An 18,417-nucleotide genomic window follows, 5' to 3' on the forward strand; every position below is an offset into this window, starting at 1 on the left:
TGTGCGCCTTGGGACTTAGGTGGGAAGCGCACCAACCCACCTAGGGGCTGGTTACCATCCACTTTTGGCTCATGTAGCACTTTGGAGCTGGTGGCCCTTCCCGGTGGACCCCCGGAACCCTTTCGGTGGTCCCGGTACATTACCGGTGACGCCCGAAACACTTTCGGCGATCAAATCCTCACTTCCTATATATGAATATTTACCTCCGGACCATTCCGGAACTCCTCGTGACGTCCGAGATCTCATCTGGCACTCCAAACAACCTTCGGTAAGCACGTATACAAATCCCATATAACCCTAGCGTCATCGAACCTTAAGTGTGCAGACCCTACCGATTCGGGAACCATGCAGACATGACCGAGACAACTCTTCAGTCAATAACGAATAGCGGGGTCTGGATATCCATGTTGGTTCCCACATGTTCCACGATGATATCATCAGATGAACCACGATGTCGGGGATTCGATCAATCCCGTATGCAATTCCCTTTGTCTACCGGTATGATACTTGCCTGAGATTCGATCGTCGATATCCCTATACCTTGTTCAATCTCATTACCCGCAAGTCTCTTTACTCATTCCGTAACACATCATCATGTGGCTAAATCCTTAGCCACATTGAGCTCATTATGATGATGCATTACTGAGTGGGCCCAGAGATAGCTCTCCGTCACACGGAGTGACAAATCGCAGTCTTGATTCGTACCAACCCAACACACACTTTTGGAGATACCTGTAGTGCACCTTTGTAATCACCCAGTTACATTGTGAAGTTTGATACATCCAAAGCACTCCTGCGGTATCCAGGAGTTGCACAATCTCATGGTCTAAGGAAACGATACTTGACATTACAAAAGCTTTAGCAGACAAACAATAGGATCTAGTGCTATGCTTAGGATTGGGTCTTGTCCATCACATCATTCCCCAATGATGTGATCCCGTTATCAATGACATCCAATGTCGATGATCAGGAAACCATGATCATCTATTGATCAACGAGCTAGCCAACTAGAGGTTCACTAGGGACACATTGTGATCTATATATTCACACATGTATTATGGTTTCCGGTTAATACAATTATAGCATGAATAATAGAAAATTATCATGAACCAGTAAATATAATAATAACCACTTTATTATTGCCTCAAGGGCATATTTCCAACAGGTCAGGTACTGAGGAACAAGGCACGACTTGTAGCCCAAAGCTACACACACGTTGAAGGATTGACTTTGATAAAACTTTTGCACCCGATGCTAGACTTGAAGTTATTCGTGTATTGCTTGCTTATGCTAATCATCACAATATTAGACTGTACCAAATGAATGTGAAAAGTGCATTCCTCAATGGTGAGCTTGAGGAAGAAGTATATGTTGCTCAGCCCCTAGGTTTTGAACACCCAAAGCATCTTGGCAAAGTCTTCATACTCAACAAAGCACTCTATGGCCTCAAGCAAGCACCTCGGGTGTGGTATGATACATTGAAGGATTTCCTAGTGAAGAAAGGCTTCAAACCTGGTTCACTCGACCCCACTCATTTCACAAAATCCTATGATAATGAACTAGTTGTATGCCAAATATATGTGGACGATATCATCGTTGGTTGTAGTGACAAACATTAAAGTGATGAATTACCCTACATGATGGGTGAAGAATATCAAATGTCCATGATGGGGGAGCTGAAATTATTCCTAGGGTTTCAAATTCATCAACAACGCGACAACATATTCATTTCTCAAGAGAAATACCTTAAGGATGTCCTAAATAAATTCGTCATGGATGAATGCAAAGGCGTCAAAATTCCCATGCCTACCAACGGCCACCTCTGCACAGACAAAAATGGTAAAGATTTCGATCAACGGGTATATCGCTCTATGATTGGCTCATTATTGTACCTATGAGCATCTAGGCCAGACATTATCACTACTGGAATTCAGTTATTTGCCGTCAACCCCTTCTTTGCCGTCAGCCAGCGGACGGCAAAGATCCTATTTGCCGTCAGTCAGCAGAAAACTGACGGCAAAGAGCAGACGGATGGCAAAGATACACTTTGCCACAAGTCTTGTCATTGCCGTTTGCTGGCGGACGGCAAAGAGCAGGAGGGCAGACGGCAAAGAGTCCACCGCACACCCCCTCTGAGCCCATAACAGGCGCTCCCTTTGCCGTCTTCCCTCCTGCTCTTTGCCATCGGGGGGCGGACGGCAAAGCGAGCCCCCCCCTAACGGCCGTCTCCCCACCACGTCCCCCTATCTCCTGCTCTTTGCTGTCGGGGGGCGGACGGCAAAGAGAGCCCCCCCTAACGGCCGTCTCCCTCTCCCTCTCACTCTCACTGGCTAGTCTCCTCCGCTCCGACAGTTTCTCTCAGCCGCTCGTCCCCCGCCCGCCGGCCGCCTCCCCTCCCGCCGGCCGCCTCCTTCCCCGCCCCCTCCTCCCCTCCCGCGGCAGCCCTCCTCCCCGCCCGACGGCCGCCTCCCCTCCCGCCCCCTCCTCCCCGCGCCCTCCTCCCCGCGCCCGCCCGCGGCACCCCACCTCTCCGCCCGCCGGCCGCCTCTGCTCCCGCCTGTCAGCCGCCTCCCCTCCCCCCCCGCCGGCCGCCTCCCCACTCGCCCGACGGCCGCCTCCCCTCCCGCCCCTCCTCCCCGCGCCGTCCTCCCCACCCGCCGGCCGCCTCCCCTCCCGCCCCTCCTCCCCGCCCCCTCCTCCCCGGCTAGGTGAGTTTTTTATTTTATTTGATTTAGTTAGTTGATTTAGTGGTAGTTTAGTTAGTTGATTTAGTTAAATAGTATATTTAGTCCTAGGTTTTATTTGATTTGAATAGTAGGTTTAGTTAGTTATTTGATTTGTTAATTTAGAGGTAGATTCTATTTTGTTAATTAGTGGTAGATTCTTTTTTAGTTAATGATTGGTAGATTCTGTTTTTGTTATTTTTGTTGTTGTTTAGTGCTATATAGGTTGAGCGATAGGTTTAGTGATAGGTTTAGATTTTACATAGTCATAATTGAAAGAAGTAGAAAAAAGATGAAGAATAAAAGAACAATAAGTAGATTAGGGAAGAAGAATAAGAAGAAGAGGAGGAGGAGGAGGAGGATAAAAAGAAGAAGAAGAAAAAGAGGAGAGAGGAGAAGAATAAAGAAGACGAAAAAGGAAAAGAAGGAAGAAGAAGAAGAAGAGGGAAATGGAAAAGAAGAAAGAAGAAGAAGAAGAAGAAGAAGAAAAGGAAGGAAGGAAGAAGAAGAAGAAGAAAAGGAAGAGGAGGAAAAAAAAGATGAAGAAGAAGAAAATGACACCCTGACACCTCGACACCCCGACACGATGCCTAAAACCCCGACACGACATCTTGACGACACCCTGGCAGAATACGCCGCCCCCGATGCCACTGATCCCCTACCCCCGACCTCCGACACCTCTTGGGCCTCTTGTTGACCGAAAAGTCCCCCGACCACCGACCCCAGACGCCACTGACCCTGGACCCCCGACGACACTGACCCCCGACCACCGACGCCACTAACCCCCGAACCCCGACGCCACCGACACCCGACACCACCGACCCTCAACGGCACAGAGTCCAGACGCCACTAACCCCCGACCCCCGACAACTCTTCTGCCTCTGGTTGAACGAGAAGGTGCTTTTCGACCTTCCACAAACTAATGGGGTCATAGTTTCGTAAATTATGACTTAGGTCACATATTTTCCGATTATGTTAATTATAAAAACATCGTATTTGTGTTGATCGTGTGAATTTCAATGTGTAGTTGTTCGACGACCTCCACGTGCGTTGGATGAGCTCCGCCCTTGCGTTTGTTGGTGAGCACAAATGACTTCTCCTCCTACCCCCTTAATTTTCTATGTCCCGGTCTTCGTGCCGATGAAACTTGCTAGCTATAGGTTTCTTCAATCATGAGTATGCGTGACCAGTATGCGTCTCCCGTTCAAAAGGGTGACATCTATAAATATGCATTTCTTTGCATATTTATAACCGCCATCCTTTGTCATGACAGGTGTTGAAAGATGGTGGGAAAGGGTCGAAAGCACTCCACGGCTCCTTCGTCGGCGTGTGATGGGATGGGTACTTCCATTCCTGCCTCGCCTCTTTGGAGAGCGTTGATCTCTACTCTACAAGGAGCGCCCCCGTGAGAGGAGGTTGACCCCCCGCGAAGCCGAGAGGTACTAAAGGTACACGTTATATTCATGTTGGTATTTATGTTGTACTCATGTTGTATGCATATTGGTATTTATATACATTTTATTACTCATGTTGGTATTTATGTTGTACTAAAGGTACACGTGGCCGCGGGAGAGGTAGGGCGGTGGATGCGATGCCTTCTGAGGTGGCGACTACACGGTCTCCGCCACCACCCCATGCTGATTCACCTGAGCAAAGGACTTCTAGGGTGGATTCGTGTGAGGTGGAGGCTACATGGTCTCCGGTTCACGAGCCTCGGGTCGACGAGCCTCAGGTCGACAAGCCTTCGACCCACGAGACTCGTGTCCCAGAGGCTTCATTCCAGGCGACTCCGGAGCAAAGCAGGGATGAGGGTACGTCCCAAGAGACCTAGTGGGATGCTGGTAGCGACGAGGAGCTGGGTGAGGGGGCTACCGTCTACCAGCGTGGTAGTTCGGGGCTCCCGCTCGTGCCAGCGACCCCCGAGGAGAGGTGGTCGATTAGGCCAAATGGGGACAAGTAAGTTAATTTACTCTTATTTAACCTTTTTCCTTCGCGTTTTCTCAAATATCTAATGTTTTGGCTTTAATTTGTCATATTGTAGGGGTTCGATTGTTGCCAAGGGTGTCCACAAGCCCAACAACATCCTTGGTGTTCTTTGCCGTAAAAACTTCCCAGGGTTTGTTACGTTGCCCGGTCGGGAGCGAGAGGTAGGAATGACCTGGGAGCGAGAGGTAGGAATGACGTCGGATATGGAGATCGATGTTGTTTTGTGCGACACGAGGGAGGACATGGTGATCCGAAAGTTCTGGGTAATTTCTCCTTCACACAATTATAAATCAACCATAGCTATTTATTGTACTAATCGATGTTGTCTCGTTTGCAGACCTACTATAGGTGTGAGGAGGGATAAGAGGAGGACGCGACAAAGGTTATCGAAACCGAATGTAGCCGCCTACTTCAAAACTTTCGGCACGAGGCTCGGGTGCACGCTGTTCGAGACTACTATGCCATGCGGCGTATTAGGATTGACAAGGCGAAGTGCCGTGATGCTAAGATGGAGAAGGAGCATTACATGAAGGTAATTACATATTATTAAGGCTTTTTAGTTAGTTTCCTTGATTTGGTTCATACGTGCTCATATTTCTCTTTATTAACTTAGGTGCCCCCGAGATGGTGTGTATCAGTGGTGCTCCGAAACGTGGGAGGCCAGCCACAACAACGCCAAGGAGAGGCGTGGCAAAATGGTTGGCATGCCATACCATCAAGGGAGCGTCAACTTAATACAATTTGGCGAGAACTGGGTATGTGGTTTGCTTCATGCCTCATGCAATTCATTCTTAATGCTATCTTGAGCCCTTTACTAATACAATTTCCTCTCTCTCTCTCTTTTAGGCGCGTCACAATAATACGGAGGTACCACAGATGTACGACCTGTATGCGATGGCCCATACTGCCTCATACAAGAAGGTCAAGGCATTCTCTGAGTCTGACCTCGAGCATCCAGAAAACTTCACCAACATCTCCTCCCACCACAAGCTCGTGAAGTACAGAGATCACGGGAAGGCGAGGAAAGGGGAGGACTTTAACCCGAGCGAGGGGCCTATTGATCCAGAGCTGGTGATGATAGCTGGCAATGGGAGGCCCCATGGCTCGATCGCCATTGGAGACGGCCTTATACGTTGTCCTAGCACTCTCCAGCAGATAAAGGCACGCCAAACGAGCTCTTATCTGGAGATAACACGTCGTCCACGGCCAGTCGAGCTCGCCATCGAGGTTAGTTTAATGGACTCAACTATCTTTCCGCATTATGTTGTGCGTTGGAACCAATATGATCACATTTCTAACTATGAGTTGTGTTGCAGGCTGCTATTCAGAAAGAGAGAGAGGCAATGCCGGCGGCTATGGCGGAGAAGGATAAGGAAGTTAGGGAGCTGGAGGAGAGGACGACTGCATTAGTGGAGGCGGAGAGGGCACGGAATGATGCGTCTAACAGGGCCATATACGAGCTCTTCGTGGTAAGTTTCTTCTTCATGTTATTTCAAATCTTGCATTTGAATGTCCGTTTCATTAATAAATAAAAAGTTTGACTTGTCGAAACCAAATGTACAGTCTATCTGCGAGAAGAGCGGCCAAGTCCCTCCGCCGATGCCAGTCATTAACGTGGCGGGGACGGTGAGTTTCATTTCAGTGCAGTGATCTTAAGAGTGTCCTCATGCTAACTACACATTGCAAACGATGTTTGGTGCAGAATAACTCCCGAAACACATCGCACGACCCTTCTACAGTCGAGCCTTCTCCAGGGCAGCCTTCTCCAGGTGAAACAAGCCAGAGCCACCGTGCTTCATCGCTGTGATGATGATAATGGTATGTTATCTCTAGTGTTTTAATAAAAAATAGCTAGACTTCCATCTAAATAACATAATTAGCTTAGTTAGCTCCAAAATGGCTATATTGGCTAATTATCCTACGAAATGACATAATTAGCATAGTTAGCTCCAAAATGACCTATTCAATAAAAAATGACCTATAGTTAGCTAAGTTCTCTCCTAAATGACATAATAAGGCTTACGTAGCTGCAAGATGACCTATTCCCCCTAACTGAGGTATTAAATGGCCTATAATTAGCCTAGCTAGATCCAAAATGGCTTAATAAGCATAGTTTGCTCCGGAATGACCTATTTTACCCAAGTTAGCTCCGAACGACCTATAGTTAGCTAGGGTTCCAGCTAAATGACATAATTAGCTTAGTTAGCTCCTAATTGGTCTATTTAATAAAACATGACCTATACTTCGCTAATTATCCTCGAAGTGACATAATTAGCTCCAAAAAGGCATTATTAGCCAATTTAGCCCGAAGAAGGGGACAAGGGGAGAAGAAAGAGGAAAAATGAAAGGAAGGAAGATGAAGAAGAAGAGAAGAAGAAGAAGAGAAGGAGGGGGATAAGAAGAAGGAGAAGGAGGAGGAGAAGAAGGAGAAGGAGGAGGAGAAGAAGGAGAAGGAGCTCCTCCTTCTCCTTCTTCTTCTTCCTTCTTCCTCCTTCTCCTTCTCCTTCTTCTTTTCTTCTTCTTCTCCTCTTCCTTCTCCTCCTCCTCCTCCTCCTTCTTCTTTTACTTGTTCTTCTCTCTCTCTTATTCTACATAGCTTAGTCTCATCCAAGAAAGGCTATATTGGCTAATTATCCTACGAAATGACATAATTAGCTCCAAAATGACCTATTTAATAAAAAAATGACCTATAGTTAGCTAAGTTATCTCCTAAATGACATAATAAGGCTTACGTAGCTGCAAGATGACCTATTCCCCCTAACTGAGGTATTAAATGGCCTATAATTAGCCTAGCTAGATCCAAAATGGCTTAATAAGCATAGTTTGCTCCTGAATGACCTATTTTACCAAAGTTAGCTCCGAAACGACCTATAATTAGCTAGGGTTCCAGCTAAATGACATAATTAGCTTAGTTAGCTCCTAAATGGTCTATTTAATAAAACATGACCTATACTTCGCTAATTATCCTCGAAGTGACATAATTAGCTCCAAAAAGGCATTCTTAGCCAATTTAGCCCAAAGAAGGAGACAAGAGGAGAAGAAAGAGGAAAAATGAAAGGAAGGAAGATGAAGAAGAAGAGAAGAAGAAGAAGAGAAGGAGGAGAATAAGAAGAAGGAGAAGAAGGAGGAGAAGAAGGAGACGGACCTCCTCCTTCTCCTTCTTCTTCCTCCTTCTTCCTCCTTCTCCTTGTCCTTCTTCTTTTCTTCTTCTTCTCCTCTTCCTTCTCCTCCTCCTCCTCCTTATTTTACTTCTTCTTCTCTTTCTCTTCTTCTATGTAGCTTAGACTCATCCAAGAAAGGCTAAATTGGCTAATTATCCTACGAAATGACATAATTAGCTTAGTTAGCTCCAAATTGACCTATTTAATGAAAAATGACCTATAGTTAGCTAAGTTCTCTCCTAAATGACATAATAAGGCTTACGTAGCTGCAAGATGACCTATTCCCCCTAACTTAGGTATTAAATGGCCTATAATTAGCCTAGCTAGATCCAAAATGGCTTAATAAGCATAGTTTGCTCCGGAATGACCTATTTAGCCCAAGTTAGCTCCGAAACGACCTATAGTTAGCTAGGGTTCCACCTAAATGACATAATTAGCTTAGTTAGCTCCTAAATGGTCTATTTAATAAAACATGACATATACTCAGCTAATTATCCTCGAAATGACACAATTAGCTCCAAAAAGGCATTCTTAGCCAATTTAGCCCGAAGAAGGGGACAAGAGGAGAAGAAAGAGGAAAAATGAAACGACAGAACATGAAGAATAAGAGAAGAAGAAGAAGAGAAGGAGGAGGATAAGAAGAAGGAGAAGGAGAAGGATAAGAAGGAGAAGGAGCTCCTCCTTCTCCTTCTTCTTCTTCCTTCTTCCTCCTTCTCCTTCTCCTTCTTCTTTTATTCTTCTTCTCCTCTTCCTTCTCCTCCTACTCCTCCTCCTTCTTCTTCTTCTTTTACTTCTTATTCTCTTTATCTTCTTCTACGTAGCTTAGACTCATCGAAGAAAGGCTAAATTGGCTAATTATCCTACGAAATGACATAATTAGCTTAGTTAGCTCCAAAATGACCTATTTAATAAAAAATGACCTATAGTTAGCTAAGTTCTCTCCTAAATGACATAATAAGGCTTACGTAGCTACAAGATGATCTATTCCCCCTAACTTAGGTATTAAATGGCCTATAATTAGCCTAGCTAGATCCAAAACGGCTTAATAAGCATAGTTTGCTCCGGAATGACCTATTTTACCCAAGTTAGCTACGAAACGACCTATAGTTAGCTAGGGTTCCACCTAAATGACATAATTATCTTAGTTAGCTCCTAAATGGTCTATTTAACAAAACGTGACCTATACTTAGCTAATTATCCTCGAAATGACATAATTAGCTCCAAAAAGGCATTCTTAGCCAATTTAGCCCGAAGAAGGGGACAAGGGGAGAAGAAAGAGGAAAAATGAAAGGAAGGAAGATGAAGAAGAAGAGAAGAAGAAGAAGAGAAGGAGGAGGAGAAGAAGAAGGAGGAGAAGGAGGAGAAGAAGGAGAAGGAGCTCCTCCTTCTCCTTCTTCTTCCTCCTTCTTCCTCCTTCTCCTTCTACTTCTTCTTTTCTTCTTCTTCTCCTCTTCCTTATCCTCCTCCTCCTCCTCCTCCTTCTTCTTCTTCTTTTACTTCTTCTTCTCTTTCTCTTCTTCTACGTAGCTTAGACTCATCCAAGAAAGGCTAAATTGGCTAATTATCCTACGAAATGACATAATTAGCTTTGTTAGCTCCTAAATGACCTATTTAATAAAAAATGACCTATAGTTAGCTAAGTTCTCTCCTAAATGACATAATAAGGCTTACGTAGCTGCAAGATGACCTATTCCCCCTAACTTAGGTATTAAATGGCCTATAATTAGCCTAGCTAGATCCAAAATTGCTTAATAAGCATAGTTTGCTACAGAATGACCTATTTTACCCAAGTTAGCTCCGAAACGACCTATAGTTAGCTAGGGTTCCACCTAAATGACAAAATTTGCTTAGTTAGCTCCTAAATGGCCTATACTTAGCTAATTTCTCTCCGAAATAACCTATACACACTTCTTCATCTAGTATTCTTCTTCTAACTTTCTTATTTGTCATTTTGCAGATTACCTTCACTTCACGGGAAGCTTGGATTATATTGATGGAATGCTTGAAGATGATTTCTTGTACCATGGCTTGTATTGAAACTATTGTAGTATATGGATATATATGAAACTTTGTATGCATGTGGATGAAACTGGTGTAATATATGGTTTGGTACGGATGCAACTTGCATAATATGTATGCACTATGGATGAGAGTTATTTTAATATGGTTATGAGTACGGAAAGAAATTTATTTATGTCAAATATATATATATATATATCCTGATTATTGTTAAAAATGCTGGATATAATAAAAAATAAATTAAAAAGGGGTTGGTTCCCCCCTTTGCCGTCTACCCCCACATGGCAAAGGGGGGATGGCAGACGGCAAAGGGGGGAATCAGCCCCCTCTCTCTCCCCTCTTTGCCGTCTGCCCCCACATGACAAAGGGAGGGTGGGCAGACGGCAAAGGGGGGAATCAGCCCCCTCTCTCTCCCCTCTTTGCCGTCTGCCCCCACATGGCAAAGGGGGGTGGGCAGACGGCAAAGAGAGGAGGCATGCCGTTAACACTTAACGGGGCCGTTGCAGTATATGCCGTCCCATTTAATTTGCCGTCTGCCCCCTCATGGCAAAGATTCTTTGCCGTCCGCTTAGAAAAAGCAGACGGCAAAGAACCTCTTCACTGGATTTTTTTTGTCGTCTAATTTTTCGTCTGCTGACCGACGGCAAAGGCTTTGCCGTCCGTGGTTCCCCCCTTTGCCGTCCGCCATGGCAGACGGCAAATTTCTGAATTTCAGTAGTGTATGGTTAGTGTTTGCGTGGGTGCCCGTTTCCAAGAAAAACCGAATGAATCACACCATAAGGCTATGAAACATATTCTTCGATATCTAGCTCACACACCAACACTTGGATTATGGTACCCCAAAGGCTCAAATCTTTACCTCGTTGGATATTTCGATTCTGATTATGCTAGTGATCGTGTGGATTGCAAGTCAATAATCAAGCACCTGCCATTTCCTCGGAGGATCTTTAGTCTGTTGGTCCTCAAAGAAGCAGAACTACGTGTCACTTTCCACTTCTAAAGCTGAGGAGATTGTTGCTGGTTCTTGATGTGCTCAATTGTCGTGGATGAAGCAAACCCTCAAGGACTACGGCACCAACATGAAGAATGTGCCACTCTACTGCGATAATGAGAGTGCAATCAAGATTGCTTACAACCCAGGACAACACTCAAAGACCGAGCACATCCAGATTCGTCCTCATTTTCTTCGTGATCATGTACATAGGGGTAACATCGTCATCGACCACGCGAAGACTGAAGACCAGCTAGCAGATATCTTCACTAAGCCCTTGGATGAAAAGAGATTTTGCAAGTTGCGGTGTGAGCTAATTAACTTAGAATCTTCGAATGTTTTTTGAAAAAGTCACACATCCTAACACTTATGCAAAATTAACGACTTAGATGTGCAACACATGAAGTAATGTTTTTCTTCAATCAATGAAGAATAACACTCTAAGTGTGAATAAATTAATGAATAGTTTGATTCTCGGGACCATACGACAATTGTTCACAGTGCTTGAAATCATCATTCTTATATGGTGGGTCATGCCACACTACTAGGGAAAACCTTAGTAGTTGCGCTGGAAATATGCATAGCAGTAGCATTGGGCCAAGCACTACTGCTATCGCGCTACAGCTAAACACTAGCAGTAGCGCTGGTATGGGCAGCACTACTAGTAAGTACTGTTAGCAGTAGCGCTTCCGTGTCCAGCGCTACTGATAACTATAGTAGTAGCGCTCGTTCATATGGCGCGCTGCTGTTAAGCCACACTACTGGTAAGTATTTACCAGCGCTACTGCTAAATTTTACTACTTCCACAAATTTTCACCCTCTACGTATTTGTGATGTATTTAGACATATTCTATACAATAGTTTCATCACATAATATTAAACATACACTATTTTCAGATATCATAGACATACAGTAGTCTCGTCATACCATCATCATCATCATCATCATTCAACACAAATATCATCACATCATCTCGAAAATAGCGATACATAAGTGCGATCATGTCATGTCTCGAATAAGTGCAACTGCATGGTCATGGCACACCCACAAGTTTCATCATCTCTATCTACAACATGATGTAGAAGAGAAGAGCGATAAGCATGAGGAAGAGCGCGACTATGTAGTACTGGCGGTCCCGCCCCTGCTCATGTTGGAGTGTCCACCTCAAGTAACTACTTTCCGCTTCGGCTCTGGTGTCGAACCCTCTGTGGCTAGCACCCGGGTACCTATGCACCTGGGCCTGAGCGGCTGGCCAATGGTCGTAGACTCCTGGAACCCTCCCAACGTACATGGTGTAGTGGTCCTTCGCCATCTCTGATGTAGGTACCTGCATCGTGAGTTGTTGATTTGAATGATAATATGCAACATAATGTACTTAAGAAAACAACGGGGCATGATTAGCAAAATAAAAGCAACCAATAGTAAACATAAATGACAAAGTTCCTCATACCCAAACTAATTAACTAGAGAGATCTACGCTAGTTCAGGACCACGGTTTAGTTACATCACATAGTTTCGCCATGCATAATTTCAAAGTTTTTCCATAGAAAGATAGTAGTGATAAGGCACGCTAGTTCAGGAACACGGTTTAGTTACATCACATTATCATTGACAATCAGTCCTCCAGGTCGGTGTTCCAATCTTCATAGTCAGGGAGGATGCACCCGAGCTTCGTGAAAGGCTTCAGGTCCAGATGTTGAGCGACTAGCAGTGCTCAGACATCAACCTGCGTGATTGGCCCATGGCAGAACATCCTAGTTGGTTCGAGGACTTGCTTCATGATCACTTGGGCTAGTTCACACTGTACGTGATAAAACACAGCTCGGATTTGATGATCTTGTGTCTTTCCTATGCTTGTGGCCCAGCTGACAATCTCGGCATATTCGGTAGTTGCTGACATGCGAAGGCGTTGATTATCCCTTCTGTACTCCATCAGGTGATGCATGAGGTAGAATCCATCAGCCATACTGTTGTGCGGTTGCTGGATGCAGCAGAAGTCGGTCTTATGGTCGAAAGCCGGTGCTTTATTCGTGTACTTTTTCACCTTGATATATCCACCAGTCAGGCTGAAGGTTAACAGGGCACATTCGAGAACACTCTTTACGTGCGTGTAATCCTTTTTCTTGAGGTTCTTCCATGAGTCCAAGTACATATCATGGGAGTATTCTGGGTACAGAATGATGAGGACGATGCCGCCCCCGCTGCGCAAAGTAAGTACACCTCAAATTAGCCTCCAGGCTTGCAAAGGAATGATTAACACGTACGAAAGGATATGCACGGATGACTTACAAGAGATGATAAGGCTGGAGAATCGCTTCCTTGTCCTTATTAGCAATCATGAATTCGCCGAGGTACTTGCTCGCATAGTCACGGTGCTCTTTGCAAACTGCCAAGAAGCTCTCATGCATATAGTATGGGTCTGCGACGCAGATATATTTGACGCTCTCCATCCCGATGAAGTAGTTGAGATACAGCGCATACTGCGGATGAACTAGAAATCAAGCTTGGTCATGTGGAACATGTTGTAGATGTAGTAAAATCGCAGGAGGAACTGATTCGCGGGCCAGGAATCGACGTACAACTTCCAACCCGGCACCTGAGCCGCGTAAAGCGGGTATCCTGGATCTTTTGTGACCAGAAGGCTTTTCTCTCTGGCCAGCACATCTTCATGGAGTCTCGTTAGATCATTGTTCAGTATGTGATCTAGCGCGTTGGCAGGTAGGATCGGCTCGTCGGCGACATGGAAACGCGGCTTACCTTCGACAGGTATTCTGTCTACCACTAGGGGTTTCAGAGGCGGATGGCTGCTTGAAACACCTATGGCGCCTCTAGTGCCTTTCCTGGCCAGTCTCTTCCTTTGCTTCTTGGCAGGTGGCGGTAGTGAGCCCACCATACCTTCCCTAACCATCACCCCAGTGTCCTTGGGCTAAACGGTGGACAGGCCTCGGGGGGTTGTTGGGTAGAGGTGGCATCTGGAGGCGTCTCCTGCGAGGATGGCTTGAAGAGAGACTTTTTGCATTCGTATTTAGGATGTTCCGGCTCCGGCAAATCAGGTAGAATCAAGTCATCATCTCCACGGTCATAGCCTGAGTCTTCGGCGTCCTGAGCCATCAATCCATCATATGCGATATTGAAATACTTGTTCGGGTCCTCATCATCATCATCCATATCATCATCAACATTTGCTTCTTCGACAGCGGGGACAACATGATCTGGCACTAATGGAGGGTCTCCCTCGTGTCGTACGCCACCATCATCCGCCACGACAGGTGCAGGTAATTTGGTAGGTGGGCTGGTGTTCATACATTCTTGAGAAGGTGGCGTTGGCGTGATACTGGGCTCCTCGAGACGAAGAAGAGACTTCGTGCAAGGCAACAACCAGTTCTTGCATGCGCCAGTCGTCTTAGGGGTCTCATCGTCACCGACTGATATCAGAGGAGGCAAATACTCGAAGCCCGCTAAGACACTGGCCACGTTAACCTTGAAGACACCATCAGGCATCTCTCGGTTGTGGAACATGTGGTCCTTCGGCTTCATGATGGTTGCCTTTCCCACAGACACCCTCTGGCCCTTGATGGCGTAGAGTAGGATGCACGGGGTGTCATCGGCCTACGAAGGAGACATGTCTGCGACATCAAACATCTGGAAGGAAACTGAAATGGAAGACTATAGACATGCTGGTGAAAAGGGTATGACGCGAAATTACTGTGAGGGCGTCGAGCTCAGCCAATGATAAAGGCCCGCCGAGCATGCCAGAAACGGAGGTCGGGCTGCTATGAACAGGAACGGGACCTTTTGTGGTTGCTTGGGAAGGTGTTGGTGTTGTGGTGTTCGCCCAGTTGCTCCCGACAAAGATGGGAAGGGGAAAATCCTCTCGCCGTGCATTTGGATTGCTCTTCGACCAATTGAAAATTGCCGGAATCAAGCTGGACACCGCGTCAGTGACCAACCCACTGACTACCCCGACCAACTCTTCTTTGGTCTCAGCTTTGGTCTTATTGACCGCAATCGCGACCTTCTCGTCGATGCTCTCGTGAGTGACGACCAACCGTCTCTGCGTTCTTTCCTCCGGCTCCTTGGGGTAGCACATGTTCCATGATGCTCCATCTCCGACATCGTGCACACTTCCATAGGACGGCGGCTTGTCCACCGGGACCTTTTACAGTATGTTCACGGCCCGGTTGAATGGGGTGTCCCACTTGGGCCTCGCCGACGACTATGATGACTCGTCGCTTTCGACTACCTTTTGGTGCTGCTCTTTTGGCAAAAGGAACGTGGATGGTTTACGAATGTGACAAAACTTGTAGTCAAATTGATTGGAAGCTAATATGATAATGTGGTAATATAACACTTACCAGAAGTCTCATGAACTCCCTCCTGTTCAGGTTCATGTAAAAGATCTTTCTGACTTTGTCCCACTTGTACCGGACCATGATCCAGTCATGCTCCAGCGGGTCGGTGAACTCCGCCAAGGGGTGTGGGATCCTGAGACTTTCACGTTCGGCGTCCTCCTTGGCCCATATGTGCCTCTTCCCCTCGTAACCACGGCTTCCGAGGCGGTGGGGAGGCGTGTTCCTCGCCTGGAGAGCCTTCATTTTCTCCGACTTTGCCTTGACTTCTTCTTTATCGCATTTCTCCTGGAATTTTGCAAAGTCCTCTTCCGTTATTGTCGGATTATCAGCATGAATCTTGGACCATGGTTCATTCTTTGCAATCGCTTTTTTCACCCAAACTTTCCAGGAGGACAAGTCGTTGGTGAACGTCACCATCGCCTTCTCGTTTATCTTTGTCATGGCGGGGTCGTCCCACTGCTCTTTATATTCCTTTTCATTCCGGACGGGGAACATGAACCTATTGTGCAACTTCTTTAGGAGCATGTGCTCCATATGTGGTATCTGCTTCAACTTCTCGTCATTGATGTTGGCAGTTTCCCTGAGGATGCATCCAAGTTGATTGCCCCAGCACTTGCACGCTTCCTCTCGCGCTGTTGGCTCTAACTTCTTGGGGTCAATCTCCGTGACCACAATTTGTCCGATGCAAAGCTCGTTTCGTCTTCATGTCCTCTTCTTCTTCGGTGCTTTACCTGCTACGACATCATAGTTGCCGGTCTCGAGGGCGGTGTCAGTCCCGGTCCCAGTGCCGGGGTTGGGGTTGGGACCACTACCGCCACCATGCAACCCCATCTGGTGTTCGTCCAGGTAATCGAAATAGTGATTTGCTGGCTCCATGGAGTCTGCGGGGCGAGCAGAACCACCCACGACTTTGGCGTCGATAGACATGTTTCCTATGCAACAATTGTAAATAAAAGATATAATGAAGAGAAAAAAAGGGGCCTATATTTGGTCGGAATGTTGATTCATTCCCCTTCCGGCAAATCCCGGGTACTCCATATGTCCTAGTTTCTAGCACAAGTCATGCCAAAAATTTCGGCATGACCTTTGCTAAAAAGTGGACATATGGAGCGCGTGAAATTTGCCGGAACGGAAATGAATCAACATTTCGGCAAAACATAGGCCACTCGGACATTCCGGCAAAACATCAATGACAATAAGGGACATTCCGACATTATTTCATCATCTCTATCTAGACCATGTTAAAAATAAAAAGTAAATAATTATATTAGAGTATCAGCACCTACTATTCTACTATGATTCATCTTTTTTTGTTGGTACAAATATGTAAATGGAATTTCACATAGAAACTGCAAGCATGTATCTCAGAATGCATCTACACGATAAGTGCCCTAGGCAGATCAATACAAGACATCAAAGATGGAATTTCTATTTGACAATGAGGGTAAAATGTCCCTATGCCATCCTTCTTTTCCATCGAGTTGCATACATTTTTCTAATGAACAAGTGTATTGCAGGGTATTTTAACTAAGAGTTGTGGACTAACTTGAACGTGGATGCTAAAAAAAGACTAACTTCAACGTGGTAGACTGCTACTCGTAGTTTCCTTCCTCTAGTTAGGATTTTTTTGTTTCCTACTCCCTTTGTATTAGAATATAACACGGACTGCTTTTGCCCCGTAAATGGTGAACCTGTAGCTGATCCACGGACAGCCTCCAACGACAAATCAACATCGACGACGCGCTGCCGACGACCTGAATATCGTCACTCGAACCCAGACGCGGCGAGGACTCTTCCTCGCTCGTGTGCATGCATCGCGGAGGCCCCGAAATATTTGTTTGCCGACGATGAGCATGCGCTGATCCGCCTCGCCTTTCCCCTTATACTCTAGTATTTGGTACGGTATAATTTTCATATATACTAATCTAGACGAACCAACAGAAAAAGAGAGTCAAGTTGATTAATTTTCGGTATGGTCACATCGTGTCAAGTTCGCATGCAACACGGTTCAACTCTGTCCCTAGTAAAAAAACATTTTTACTAATGGTATAATTTATAGCTATATGTAGTGTACTAATTGTGTAAATTCTTCTTGGTTAATGATAACATGACAGGAACTAGTAATCAAATTACTTTCTATAGGTTTTTTGTTGTCATGAATTTCCAGGAAGGGTACTTAAATCACATGTTGCAGAGGAAAACAGTCTAACATGCTGATGTGTAGTGATGGGATGTTTCTATACGTTGGACAAGTTAAGAATATGGGGACCACTTTGTTCGAGCTGCTCTTGGAAGCACTTGGCCTCAGATCAAGATAATTGAGGCATAGAGTGCAACCAATAACATATCATACTCTGCCACTACTGCCATCCCTTCCCCCAGCCTGAACTCTCCATTAGGATAAGTCGCATTCAGATTTTGGCTTCGTGACCACTAGTTTTATCTCTATGTTTCATGTTATGTGTGATGAAGTTTATTGTTATGTGTTGAATTTGATGTTGTGGATCTATAAACTATGTAATAATTTGATGTTTTAGATTGATGAATTGAAGTTTTATTTGTTTTTTACCCTAAAACATTGATGAAGCCTCCCATATATTGCCATCAAATTTGTTTTGGATTCATTCGGGACGAGGTTAATATTAATTTGTTTCAATATGTATGTAAATATAGTTCCCTATTTAAGGCAACAGTTGAAACGGTGGTGCTTCATTATGGACTGTTGTTGGAGCAGATTCTTTTATGTCTCATTTTATTGTGCCCTAGCCTTTCTTGGTAAAAAGTAGTTATTTTTATCCAGTAATAGAGATATTGTTGAAGATGTTTTAACCATACGAGCATACATACTTTTTTAACTACTCCCTCCGTCTATACTTTTTTAACTACTCCCTTCGTCTAGGTACATTAGGGATCTTATGAGGTGCATTGCAATCTAGTCACGCAGAGATTGGTTTAGGAGAAAAAATTAAATCATATAGGAAGCCAATCACACTATTTATTTGTCCCTACAAGCATTATCACAAACACCTATGAAGCAAAATCCTTTCGTATGGAACAAAAAGAGAATGCAAAAGGCGGAGGGTGGGGATGAGGGAAGAGGGGGGAAGGATGGACGGTGGCTACCTTCCTATGGAATCGCCGCCGGCTTACCTCCAGTGGAGGAGGGCCTGCTGGTGGGAACGGC

This window comes from Hordeum vulgare, chromosome 4H (assembly GCF_904849725.1).
Source record: "Hordeum vulgare subsp. vulgare chromosome 4H, MorexV3_pseudomolecules_assembly, whole genome shotgun sequence".
In the NCBI taxonomy this organism is placed as follows: Eukaryota; Viridiplantae; Streptophyta; class Magnoliopsida; order Poales; family Poaceae; genus Hordeum; species Hordeum vulgare.